Source organism: Callorhinus ursinus, unplaced genomic scaffold (assembly GCF_003265705.2).
Source record: "Callorhinus ursinus isolate GAN/ISIS: 27379988/994484 unplaced genomic scaffold, GSC_fseal_2.0 scaffold38, whole genome shotgun sequence".
Lineage (NCBI taxonomy): Eukaryota > Metazoa > Chordata > Mammalia > Carnivora > Otariidae > Callorhinus > Callorhinus ursinus.
The window spans coordinates 9,902,978-9,917,135 of record NW_027397100.1 but is presented as its reverse complement, the minus strand read 5'-3'; positions in this window follow the sequence as shown (position 1 = coordinate 9,917,135).

Below are 14,158 nucleotides of genomic sequence, written 5' to 3'. Positions count from 1 at the left end.
CTGCTCCCCATGCCCATGGGGCCTTAGATACAGCTGACACAGGATTCAGTGCAGCCCGGGGCTCAGATGCTCCCCCTCACCTTCCCAAGGGAACTCAAGGCAGGGTCTGGCTGGTTGGGGGAGGGGAGGATGTTCCAGTTACTATTACTGCAAAACAAACCACTCCAAAATTTAGTGGCACAAACGAACCATTGTATTATGCTCACAGACTGTAGGTCAAGAATATGGACAGGGCACAGTGGGTATGTGAGCTTCATGGTGTCTGGGGCCCCCTCTGGAAAGACTCAGTAACTAGGGGTGACTCAACACCTGGAGGCTAGAGTCATCTGGAGTGTCTTCACTCACACATCTGGCAGATGATGCTGACGAACAGCTGGGACCTCGGTGGGGCTCCCAGCCAGAATAATTACATGTGGCCTTTCTGTGCCATCTCTCCCTGCAGTAGATCAGGCTTCCTCACAGCATGGCGGCTGGTTTCTGAGCGCAAGCATCCCAGGAGGGCCACGTGGAAGTTGTATCACCTTTTATGACCTACCCTTGGAAATCACGTAGCCTTGCCTCACTTCTGCAATAGTCACAAGCTCACCCAGGTTCAAGGTGAAGGAACACAGACCTCACCTCTCGACGGGACAGCATGTGGAATTAGAGATATTGTGGCACTCTATGCCACATAATCTGCTCTACATATAATTTGCTCCTGAAGGCTGTAGGTGGGCGTTGGCTCTCAAAATTAGTAGACCATTGGGTGAGCGGCTGTGGTGGGTGGAGGTAAGACAGTATTGTGGATGCTAGAATGGGGGGTCATAGTCTGAGAGGGTCAGAGAACAAACAGCTCGGATGGAGACAGACCCTTGAGGTCCGGGTGACAAGGTTGGAGGTAACAAGGCAGGGCTCAATGTGCCACAAAAGAACAGGTATGATTTTATTTGTTTGTCTACCACTGCTCCATCAGTCCAACCACCTAACCCATCCATCCATCCGCCCATCCACCAATCCATCCGTCCGTCCGTCCATCCATCCATCCATCCACCCATCCACCCACCCACCCACCTACCCACCTATACTCACTTTCACTATGACTCAATTTCCTCAACTCTAAAATTGGGTGATAGTATAAACCTCATAGGGTTGTTTGAAGATTCAATGAATTAATAGGTGTAAAGTGTCTAGAGTAGTGCCCAGCACATATTAAGTACACGATAAATATCACCTATTATGATTAGTATTAGTGCTATTATTGCTATTCAGCCATGCACACATACATTTACCCACTCTTCTAAGTCCATCGGTCCTTCCATTTATTCAATGGTACAGTTGAATTATGTGCACATTTATCTTATATGAATTTTACCATATTCTTAGCAAAACAGAGTGAGAGAAAACTAATTTTAAAAGCACAGTTGAGAGGTGCCTGGGTGGCTCAGTTAAGTGTCTGCCTTCAGCTCGGGTCATGATCTCAGGGTCCTGGGATCGAGCCCCACGTCAGGCTCTCTGCTCAGCGGGGAGCTTGCTTCTCCCTCTCCCTCTGCATGCTGCTCCCCCTGCTTGTGCTCTTTCTTCCTCTCCCTTTCAAATAAATAAATAAAATCTTAAAAAAAAAAAAAAGCACAGTTGACTCTAACTGCCATTCCAGTCAGTGGGTGTGTGTCCCAGAGGGAGTATGACCTGAGCCATGTGACTTTGCAAATCATTCTATAGGAACATGTTCCTAAATAGGTTGGTGAAAGCAAAACCACAAGGGCTGCATTTTAAGGGCAATTTTTTGGATCTCATAGGGCAATTTTAACTGTTCACATTTCCCCTTTCACGCTCACTTTCCTATCTTATGTATGGGATGGGATCCACCTCTCTATGATGGGCCCTGGCTGATCCCTCGTGGCAGATAGGGTCAAACCTGGTCCCTGACCTCACTATGCTCACAGTATATGGCAAGTGCTACAGGAAAGACATGTAAACAGATCATTACAGTGTAATATGAAAAATACCCTGACTTTATTAAAATACAAGTCAGTATAAAATTGCAGAAGTGTCAAGGAGCAAATGGCCACTGGTGGTGGGATAGGAAGAGCATCAGGGAGGCCTTTGTGACTGTATGATATTTAAACAAAATCTAAAAGGATGAGCTTGAATTTCAAGACACTCAAGAGGGAGAGGGGCCTGCCAGGCGGAGAAAAGGAACAGTACATTATTCAGAGATAATAAAGAACACAAGGTTTTGAGAAAAGGCAGAGTAGGGTGAGTAGGCAGAAGTGGAGGGAGATAGATAAGTCTGGCAAAGTCATCTGGGCTAGATCCTAAGGGCCTCGACTGCCAGTTAAGGAAGCTTGGACTTTTATTCTGCAGGCGCAGGTGCAGGGGGTTGGGGGTGGAGTATATGGAAGAAGGTTAGGCAAAGAAGTGTAAGAGTCAGAATTGTTGTGTTTTGAATAGATCACTCTGGCTCCTACATGAACAATGAACAGGAGAGGAAGAGTCTGGAAGCAGGGAGATCAGTGGGGAAGGCTGAGCCCCACTCAGTTTCCAGTGATTTCCAGAAGGTGTGGCAGCCAAGGAAAAGACTTTGTTGTAAATAGCCCTGGAGAGAGTGAACTCCTTTCCCCACCAGGCAAGGGCCCAGTTATTGGGCACATTTCCACTTTGGGTTTGAAAGACATTGCCTCACAGGCCTCTAAGAGTGACGAAGGACCCCTCCCAGGTGTCAGCTGGAAAGCTTAGGTTCTGGGCCCTATAAAGCATACCTGGTGCTGAAAATTTCTCCTCATTGGACACATAGTTGTTAAGATCTCTTTGTCTTTGGTGGTTTGCAGTTGGACTATGGGACATCTAGGCTGTTTTTTTGTGTGTGTGTTTGTTTATATTTATCCTGGGCTTATTGTGACCCTAAATCTGAAGACTCATGTCTTTCATCAGGCCTGGAAAATTCTTTGAATATTCTCTTTCCCCTCTTCTGTTTTCTCTTCTTGGAACTCCAAGTATTCATTAGTTATACCTTCTCAGTATGGCCTCTATGTCTCGTATTTTCCTTCTTCCCTCTCACCTTCTCTCTCTGCTATGTTCAGGATAATTTCTTCACATTCAGATCACATTTTTCCCTCTTCATCTGTGGCTAACCTGCTGTTGAAACTTTCCAAGAATTTTTAAGTTCCAATTCATATCGTTTTCATTTCTGGAAGCCTGACTTGATCGTCTTTCAAATCGACTTGTCCTTTTTGGAGAGTCTCTTGTTCCTCATTCTTGTTTTCAACTTCCTCTGTCATTGCTCTACACATAGTAAGTGCATTTATTTTACATTTATAATCTGATAATACAAATATTTGAAACTCTTTGGGGATCTGATTCTGTCATCTGCTTTTCTTCTATCTTGCTCAGGGTAGCATGTTTTTTGAATGCTTTGAAATTTTTTAGTTGTCAGTTGGACCTGTGTCTGTGAGAATTCACTGAAGGCTAGATTGAGGATATTCCTTCCCAGGGAGGGTTTGACTTGGCTTCTGTTGAGCACTTGGAAGTTCCACAGAATTTATTTTTGTATTTTTTATACTTTCAGAAATTGAGCTGTTTCTTATGAAAAGTAAAGTCCACAAGACTTTTGAGAGAACTGATATTCTAACTTCTACCATCACTGATTAGTTGTGAAACTTGATACAAATGGAATAATGCAGGATTCCTTATCTGGATGTTATTATGTGATTCATTCATGTTATTGTATGTGGTGATAATTTGTATAGAATTCCTTTATATTAATACGTCACAAATTCATTTATCCATTCTGTTTATGGACATTTGGGTTATTTCCAGTTTCATGCCATTATGAATGGAACTGCAATGAACATTCTTGCGTATTACCTTTGGTGAACATGAACACTTATTTTTACTGGGTAAATACCCAGGAGTGAAATTATCATGTGATGGAGTCTATGGATGTTTAGCTTTAGTAGATACTAAATTTACCAATTTACTCTCCCACAAGCCTGATATGAAAGTTCCAGGTGCTCTATATCCTCACCAGCACTTAGCATTGTGTGCTTTTAATTTTTGTCCTCCTGTTGGGTAATAGTGGTATTTCATTGTGCCTTTAATTTGTATTTTCCTGATGATTAGTGATGTAGAACACTTTTTATGTTTATTGGCTATTTTTTTAAAGATTTTATTTATTTATTTGAGAGAGAGAGAATGAGATAGAGAGAGAGAGCATGAGAGGGTCAGAGGGAGAAGCAGACTCCCCGCTGAGCAGGGAGCCCGATGTAGGACTCGATCCCGGGACTTCAGGATCATGACCCGAGCTGAAGGCAGTCGCCTAACTGACTGAGCCACCCAGGCGCCCTATTGGCTATTTTTATATCCTATTTGGTCCATGTTCAAATCTGTGGCCTCCCTTTTTGGGACTTAGAATTAATTGGAATTTACTAGAAATTCCACCTCCTTCAGAATGTAGGGCAGTGATGTGCTGGTAAATGGCTCTCAGAAAGTTTTTTTAAAGCCTGATTTGTGGCATTTTCTGACTCGTATGGTATAAATACTCCAACCACGTCCTATTTCAAGCTACCAACTGAATGGCTTACAAAATTCCCGAATATTTAACAAATAGCTCCCATGAACCAGTATGGATCAGCTCCGGGACACCACTGAGTCTGGGGTAGTACCTCAAATGAAACTAATTGATATTTCTGCAGCAGAATATGTAAATAATCACACTAATTGGTATGTAACAGCCTGACATCAGTTGAGGTCAGATTTTTGCCTACAAATGAATCAACCACCAATTAACTGTGAAGGAACTTTCAGTTTACACAGCTCTTTGGATCTCACATTGCACTTAAAAGATGTGGATCTGTATCTGCTTCTAGTCCACTGTTTGCTGATTTGCTGATGCTGTTGGGGCACTTCTGGAAATCCTCTTGAACTTATGTGCACAGCAGCAAACTGAATTTGGGCTAACTGACCTCCAGGGTCCCTTCTAGTCCTGGAAGTCTGCAGCTAAAAATTCAAGAAATTTTCCACTAATTGTCCACTTTCCTTTATTTTTATTTCAGCACTGTTGTGGAATAGAGTCTTTCAAAACACAACTTCTAGAGCTAGTGAACTCAGAGATCACATAGCTCATTCCATAGAAAGTTCTGGAGTCAGGATGCCTAGATTAGAATCTTGGCTCTACCACTTACTTTCTCTTTGATTTGGGACAAGTCACCTTAAGTCTCTCTGTGTTTCAGTTTCCTCATTCTGATCATGAAAACCGAGGTTCTAAAAAATGGAATTCCTGGGGACTGTCCCCAAATTGCTTGGGGGGGGTTTCTCATACCTGGGACCCCAGATTGCGTCAAGTGTCCAGATCAGACGGTGTTGGTGAGTGCAGGGCAGATGGTTCATAGTGGTAACAGAAGGACCTAACGTTGCCCACACTTGGTGTCCGGGGCTGTTTCCTTGTCTTACCACCTTGATAGTCTGTGCCCCCAGTGACTGGTTAGAGCAGCTGCTTGGTGGATGGCGCTCAGGCCCAAGGTCAGTTCCCTCCCTCAGGAAATCCTGTGCCTTCCTGAGAAACATCCAATCCCAGACCTCCCCTAGTCCTGACCAAAGTTTGAAATTCACCCCTGTAAGCTATCTCAGACCCATTTTCTTCAGTCTTTTTCTTCCTCTAGAGCCTGTCTGGAGCGCCATGATTTAAATCCATCTTCTCTTGAGGGGCAGGGGCAGCTGAGTTGGAGTGCACGTCCTGTGCTGTCCAGCCCAAGGGGAGCCCTCCTGCTCAGGGGGCAGGGCGTGGTGGCTGAGCCTTTGAGGCTGTGTCTGTGTGAACAGGCCAATGGCCCCTCTCCTTAGGCCTTCATCATTCAGCCGTTCTGATATGTTTTTTTTTAAACTTGGGTTGTCCATTTCTTATTGACTCGTAGGAGCTTTTTGTATGTTCTGGATATGAGCCCTTAGTTGTATGCATGCGTTCAAAACATACCCTCTCCCAATCTGAGGCTTGCCTTTCACATCTCTTAAATGAAGAGTTCTATTTTAATGAAGTCTAATTTATCATTCTTTTAGTTTATCATTAGCAGTTTTATATCTTTCAAGAAATTTTTAAGAAATGAAAATATTTATTCGTGTTTTCTTTAGAACTTCCATTGTTTTAGTTTCCATGTACAGATCTACAATTCTCTATCTTGAATTAATTTTTGTGTATAGTGCAAGGTAAGGGTCAAAATTCTTTTTTTTTCATATGGATATCTAGTTTTGACTGCACTATTTATTTAAAATAGAAAAATACCAAATAAATACATTTTTTATAATTTTTTTTTTTTATTGAAAACTACGAAAGGGGCGCTTGGATGGCTCAGTCAGTTAAGCACTGGACTTTTGATTTCGGCTCGGGTCATGACCTCAGGGTTGTGAGATTGAGCTCCGTGTTGGGCTCCGTGCTGGGTATGGAGCCTGCTGGAGATTCTCTCTCCCAGGGCATCTGGGTGGTCCAGTCGACTAAGCATCTGACTCATGGTTTCTGCTCAGGTCATGATCTCAGTGTCCTGAGATCAAGCTTCCTGGCAGGCTCCACACTCAGCAGGGAGTCTGCTGGAGATTCTCTCTCCCTCTCTGCCTGCCCCTCCCCTCCCCTGCTTGCACCCACTCAGTGCGTGCGTCCTCTCTGTCTCTCTCTCTCAAAAAAAAAAAAAAACTACAAAAATACGTATTCTTTTCCTGAATTTCAGAAGCACCTCATTAGCTAGGTGATCATATGTGTGTGTGTCTGTTTTTGGATTCTCTGATCTGTACTCCTGATCTATTTGTCTATCAGTGTACTAATCCCACACTGTCTTAATTACTAGTTTTTAAATTAGTTTATTCTGTTAATTAAGGTTTTTTAATTCACTTTTTTATTGAGGTATATTTGACATATAACATTATATTTCAGGTGTACAACATAATGATTTGATATTTGTATGTACTGTGAAATAATTAAACTTTTAATTTTAAGATAGTTGTAGATTCCCATGGAATTTAAGAAACAAAACAGATGAACATAGGGGAAGGGAAGGAAAAATAAAACAAGATGAAATCAGAGAAGGAGACAAACCATAAGAAACTCTTTAATTATAGGAAACAAACGGAGAGTTGCTAGAGAGGTAGTGGCTGGGGGGATGGGGTAACTGGGTGACGGGCATTAAGGAGGGCACTTCATGTAATGAGCACTGGGTGTTATATGCAACTGATGAATCACTGAACTCTACCTCTGAAACTAATAATACGCTATATGTTAATTGATTAAAAAAAAGATAATTGTAGATTTCCATACAGTTGTAAGAAATAATAGAGAGCCTGTGTGCTCTTTACCCAGTTTCTCCCAATGATAACATCTTGCAAAACTAGAGTACAATATCACAACCAGGATATTGATATTGATACAGTCTACCAAGCTTATTCAAAATTCCCCAGTTTTACTTGTACTTATTTGTGTGTGTGTGTGTGTGTGTGTGTGTGTGTATTTAGTTCAGTTTTATTACATAGGTAGATCCATGTATCCACCACCATAGTCAAGATACAGAACAGTTTCATTACCACAAGTGTGTGTTTCCCTTTTGTAGCCTGTGTTTCCGTTTTGTAGCCATACCCACCTCCCTCCCACATTTTCTCCCCCACCAAGTGGATCATCCCTAACCCCTGGCTAATCTGTCCTCCATGTCTATAATTTTGTCATTTCAAAAATATTAGATAATAGAATTGCATAGTATGTAACCTTTTAGGATTGGATTGTTTCTCTCACCATAAATTCCCTTGATAGTCACCCAAGTTGCTACAATATCAATAGTTTGTTCCTTTTTATTACTGAGTAGTATATTCCATGCTGTGGATGTACCAGTTTGTTTAGCAGTTCACCCAGTGGGGGTACCTGGGTGGCTCCGTCAGTTAAGTGGTTAAGCGTCTGACTTTGGCTCAGGTCAGGATCTCAGGGTCCTGGGGTGGAGCCCCCCCATTGGGCTCTGCACTCAGTGAGGTGTCTTTTTCTCCCTCTCCCTTTGCCCCTCCCCCTGCTCAAGCTCATGTGCTCTCAAATAAATAAAATCTCAAGAAACAAACAAATATTTACCTAGTGAGCATCTGAGTTGTTTCCAGTGTTTGGCTATTTTTAATACAGTTGCTGTGAACATTTATGTACAAGTTTTTGTGTGAACACAAGTTTTTGTGTGTCTTGGATAAATGACCAAGAGTGCAATGTCTAGACTGTGTGGTAATAGAATGTTTAGGTTTGTTTTAAATAAAGACTTTAGTTTTTAGAGCAGTTTTAGATTCACAGCAAAACAGTGGTAAGTAAAGAGAGTTTCTATATACCTGCTGCCCCAACATTTGGACAGCCTCCCCCACCACCAAAATCCTCCACCAGAGTGGTATAATTATACAGAGTGGTTTGTTAAAATCTATGAATCTACATTGACACATTGTTATCACCTAAAGCCCATAGTTTATGTTAGGATTTACTCCTGGTGTTGTACGTTTCATGGGTTTAGACAAATGTATGGCATATATCCGCCATTATAGCATCATACAGAATGGTTTCACTGCTATAAAAATCCTCTGTACTCTGCCTGTTCATCTCTTCCTACCCCCAACCTCTGGCACTGATCCTTTTTACTGTCTCCATAGTTTGCCTTTTCTGGAACTCACATACTTGGAATTATACATCAGGAAGCCTTTTCAGATTGGCTTCTGTTATTTAGTAACATTCTCTTAAGTTTCCTCCATGTCTTTGCAGGGCTTGACAGTTCATTTCCTTTTTGCACTGAATAATAGTCCACTGCCTGGATGTATCATAGTTTATCCATTCACCTACTGAAGAACATCTTGGTTGTTTCCCAGTTTGGGCAATTACGAATAAGGCTGCTGTGAATATCCCTGCATAAAGAGTTTGTGTGGACCTAAGTTTTCAACTTATCTGAGTAAATGCCAAGGGGCACAACTGCTGGATCATACAGTTTAAGTGTATGTTTAGTTCGCTAAGAAACTGTCTTCCAAAGGGGCTGTACCATTTTGCATTCCCACTAGCGATGAAACCAGAGTGCCTGCTGCCCCATGTTCTCACCGGCGTTTGGTGCTTTCAGTGTTTGGGATTTGGGCCATTCTAATAGGTGGGTAGTGGTGTCTCATTGTTATTTTAATTAGCATTTTCCTAATGACAAATGATGCTGAACATCTTTTCAAATGCTTACTTACCATCTGTACATCTTCTTTTAATTTTTAAATTAGGTTGTTTGACCATTCTTTAATTAGGTTGTTTGTTTTCATATTGTTGTGTTTTAAGATTTTTTTTTGTATATTTTGGATAACAGTCCTTTATCAGATGTGTCTTTTGAAAATATTTCCTCCCAGCCTGAAGCCTGTCTTCTCATTCTCTTGACATTGTCTTTCCCAGAGCAAAAGTTTTTAATTTTAATGAACCAGCTTATCAATTATTTCTTTCATATATTGTGTTTTTGGTGTTGTATCTACAAAGTCATCACCACACCCAAGGTCATCTGGTTTTCTCCTATGTTGTCTTCTAGGAGTTTTATAGTTTTGTGTTTTATATTTATGTTTATGATCCATTTTGATTCAATTTTTGTGAAAGATGTAGGGACTGTGTCTAGATTTTTTTTTTTTTTGCATGTGGGCGTCCAGGTGTTCCAGCACCATTTGCTGAAAATACTGTCTTTGCTCCATTGTCAAAGATTAGTTAATTATATTTATGTGGGTTTATTTCTGGTTGAATTATTTTTACTGTTGTTTTGAGAGCTCTTCAAATATTCTCGATACTAGTCCTCTGAGCTATAGTTTTTAGTAGACCATAAAATCTAGTATTGTTAGTCCTACAGCTTTATTATTCTTCACTATAATCTCTACAATTGAAGGTCTTTGAATTTTCAAGTAAGTTTTAGAATGAGATTATCAAAACCTCCAGAGGGTTTTGATTGGGGTTGGGATCTATAAATCCACATGGGGAGAACTGACATCTCTCCAATGGTGAATCTTCTAATCCAAGAACATAGTATATCTCTCCATTTGTTACGGTCTTACTTAATTTTTGCGTGGTTTTGTCATTTTCAGTGTAGAAGACTTGTACATCTTTTATTAGAGTTATTCCTTGGTATTTGATGAGTTTTGGTTAATGTAACTGTACTTGTACTTATTTGTGTGTGTGTGTTATTATTAAAATATTATTTTTAATTGTTGCTCACATATGGAAATATAGTTAATTTTTGAATATTGACTGTATATAGAGACCTTGCTAAATTCACTTATTAATCCTAATAGTTTGTAGATTCTTTGGGATTTTTCACATGTACAATATATCATCTGTGAATAATGACATTTTTACTTTTTCTGTTCCCATTTTGCACATTTTCCCCCTGCCTTATTGCACTGGCTAGCCTGTAATGTTGAATAAACAAAAGTAATAGTGGACAATTAATTTAAAGGAAAAAGTATTCAATTTTTCACCAATAAGTATGATGTTAGCTGTAGGGTTTTCTAGATGCCCTTTGTAAGATTAATGAAGATGTCTTCTATTCCTAGTTTGCTGAGAGTTTTTATTATGAATGGATGTTGACTTTGAAATATGTTTTCCACATCTTTTGAGATGATCATTTAAAAAAATCTGTTAAAGTGGTGAATTATATTGATAGTTTTTTTTAAAGGTTTTCTTTTTTTTTTTTTAAAGATTTTATTTACTTATTTGAGACAGAGAGAATGAGAGAGAGAGAGCACACGAGAGGGGGGAGGGTCAGAGGGAGAAGCAGACTCCCCGCTGAGCGGGGAGCCTGATGCGGGACTCGATCCAGGGACTCCAGGATCATGACCTGAGCCGAAGGCAGTCACTTAACCAACTGAGCCACCCAGGCGCCCAATATATTGATAGTTTTTTGAATCAAACCAACTCTGTATTCATGGAATAAATCACATTTGGTCATAATGTACTATGCTTTTTATATATTACTAGATATATAGTATTAATATTACAGCATTTAATATTTTCATTATAGTATTTAGCATTTTTACATTCATGGAGATATTGGCTTACAATTTCCCTTCTTGTAATGTTCTCAGAATTTGGTAACAAGTTTAGGCTGAAATAATAAACCAAGTCAGGAAATATTCCCTCCTTTCCTATTCTCTAGAAGAATTTGTAGGATTGATGTTTTTTTATTCTATAAACATTTAGAAGGATTCAGCAGGGAAATCATCTGGGCTTAGAGTTTCCTTTATGGGAAGGTTTTAAATTACAAATTAAATTTCTTTAGTACATACAGGACTATTCAAAATGTTTATTTCTTCTTGTATCTGTTTTGATAAGTAATGTTTTTCAAGGAATTTGTCCATTTCAATGGAATTATCCAATTTTTGACATAAAAGTTTTATATTCTCTTATTACCTTTTAAATGTCTGTAGCATCTGTACTGATGTCCTTTCTTCATCCCTAATGTTGATAACTTGTGTTATCTAATTTGTGTTACCTTTCTATTTCTCTTCTTGATCTTTTTCAAAGAACTGACTTTTGGCTTTGTTAATTTTGGGATCCACTTTATTTTTTTAAAGATTTATTTATTTATTTTAGAGAGCACGTGAGTGGAGGGAGGGGCAGAGGGAAAGGGAGAGAGAGAATCCTAAGCAGACTCCCCACTGAACACAGAACCCAACGTGGGGCTTCATCTCAGGACCCCGAGATCATGACCTGAGCCGAAATCAAGAGTCAGATGCTTAACCTACTAAGTTACCCAGGCACCCCTGGGGTCCACTTTAAATTGGAGTTCTCAACTTGAATTTTTTTGATACCTCATCAATACTTAAAATTCATGCCTAAAACCCTTATGAGGGCCAGGCAATGTCCACACCTTCTCAGAGGAGATTTTTCTGTAATCCTATTGGACCCCAGGCTAAAACAGACAATTTTCTTTGCTGCTTGTTTCTGTGAGCCAGGATTTTTTTTTTTCACCCTTTCTTCAGTGGTATAGCCCTTGTCAGGTCCATCATTTCTGCAGAACGGTCCCTGACTCATTTGGCTCTCTGTCTTACATGGGTCATGGACTAACCTGAACTGTAGTTGTCTGCATGGCACCCACAGCTTCAGTGCAGGTTTGTGTCCTTGGTCTCACATTCCTGCTTTGTTTCTGACCTGAGAGGATTTCTCTACCTTAGGACTTGTCCATTTCCATATATATATATATATATATATTTTTTTTTTTTTTAATCTAGCATTTTCGGATGTTTTCTAGGGGGAAGATCATAGCATTTCTCACGTTAGAGCCTTTGCGTTGGCTGCTCCCTCCACTGGAAGGCTTTCCTCCAGATATCTGCAAGGATGTCATGTCTCTTTCACTCTTTTGCTCATATATTACCTTCTCAGGGAGTACTTTCTAACTGCCCTATTTAAAATAAATAATCTGCACCAACTCTAGAAACCCTCTATTCTTACCCAGATCTTTTTCCTTTTATTTGTAGAGCTTATAACCACCTAATAAATGGTATCATTTACTTTTTTATTGTATTTTTTGTTTATTGACCAGTTCCCTTTGCTAGATGAAAGCCCTAGGAGAGTTAGATCTTTAGCTGTGTTGTTTATTGAAGTCTCCCAAATTCCTAGAACAGTGTCTGGCACATAGCAGTTTTTCAGTAAATATTTCTTGAATTAATAGTATGAATAAAGGAATGCTTCCAGAGTTGGGACCCTCTTAGTGGACAGAAGGAAAAACAGGGTCTGGAGAGGGAAAGGAATTTGTCCAAGGTCACCTAGGGGAGGTGGTGGCAGAACCAGGACAAGAACAGTTACCCTTGGCCTGTGTCCAGCACTCTGTAGCTTCGAAGTACACTCATTGTCTCCTTGGAGCCTTGCCACAGACCCCAGGTATGAGCAGCGCAGGAAAAACAGTCATGTCATAACAGTGTCGGCCACTTTCTCCTTCTGGAAGCACGGTCTTCCACAGCTCTGCCACCAGCACTCTCTCAGTTTTCCTTCTGCTCCTTTGCTCACATCCTTTTAGACTTTTCTGCTCAACTCTTAAAGGCTGCTGATTCTTGAGGTTCTGCTCAGGTGATTGTCTTGTCTCTTGATGTCCTCTCCATGACTGACCTTGTCTACTCCGTGCCTTTAATCATTCTGTCCCCAGCTCCAGCCTTTCCCCTGGTTGCCCATTTTCCTGGACATCTTCTTAGGAACCTCAGTGTGACTGGAAGACTCCTTGAGTGCACAAGAACAGCTTTGGTCTTGAAGGCAGAAAACCTAGCTCCATCACTCACTCAGTGAACCCTTGGATCAGTCATCATCAGTCTCTGAACCTTGAATTTTCTGTCTGAGAAAAATGGTGTTGACCTTACAGAGTTGTTGGAAGGTTCTAGACAGTCTGTGGATTGACACGTCTGAAAACTGTGAAACATGGAGCCCACAGGAGGAGCAGCACCATGTGCCCCATAGATACCTCATGTGACGCAAGTCCCTGGGGTGGGCCCTCCTTTCCTTTACCCTTTGCCCAGACCTCACATCTCAAGGGCAGCCCTACCAGTCACCCACACCAGAAACCGGAACCTCATTTTTCCTCTTCCCCTTCCCTTACCGCCATCCAGATCACCAGCAACTCTTGTTCCTGCCTCTTCAACTTCTCTCCCAACTATCCCCTACTCTCCCTTTCCATAGCTCCAGCCTAGCTACAGGGTCCACCGTCTCTCCTCTGGGCAGTGGCAGTGGCCTCATCCCATCTCACACCCTCTTGAAAGCCATCTTCCACACTGGCCACCATTAAAGAGTGTTGAATCACAACTTCCCTGTGTTCTAAACCCTGTGACAGCACTACTCTGAGCTGTCACTCAAGGTCTTTTCTGATCAAATCCCCGTTCTGGCCTCTGCTCTGCTGCTCTTGCCATGTACCTGCACTCAGCTGTTTGCTTTTTTTGAATCCCCTGTGCCTCCTTCATTGTGTTCATACCAGTCCCTCCATGTGGAATTTCCTCCCTTCTTTCCCTGTCTGCTGTGGGGTTCCCACAGTCCCCGAAGTAAGACCTACACTGCAGAGTGGAAAAATGAGAGTCAGGGTGTAATCTATGCACAGGTAGTACACAGGCATTTTGATATGACGGTGATCCCACACTTCTGCCAGAAATCTTTGGAAATCATCTCTACTGTCCTAGGCTTAGCCATTGGATGTGAAAGTTGCCT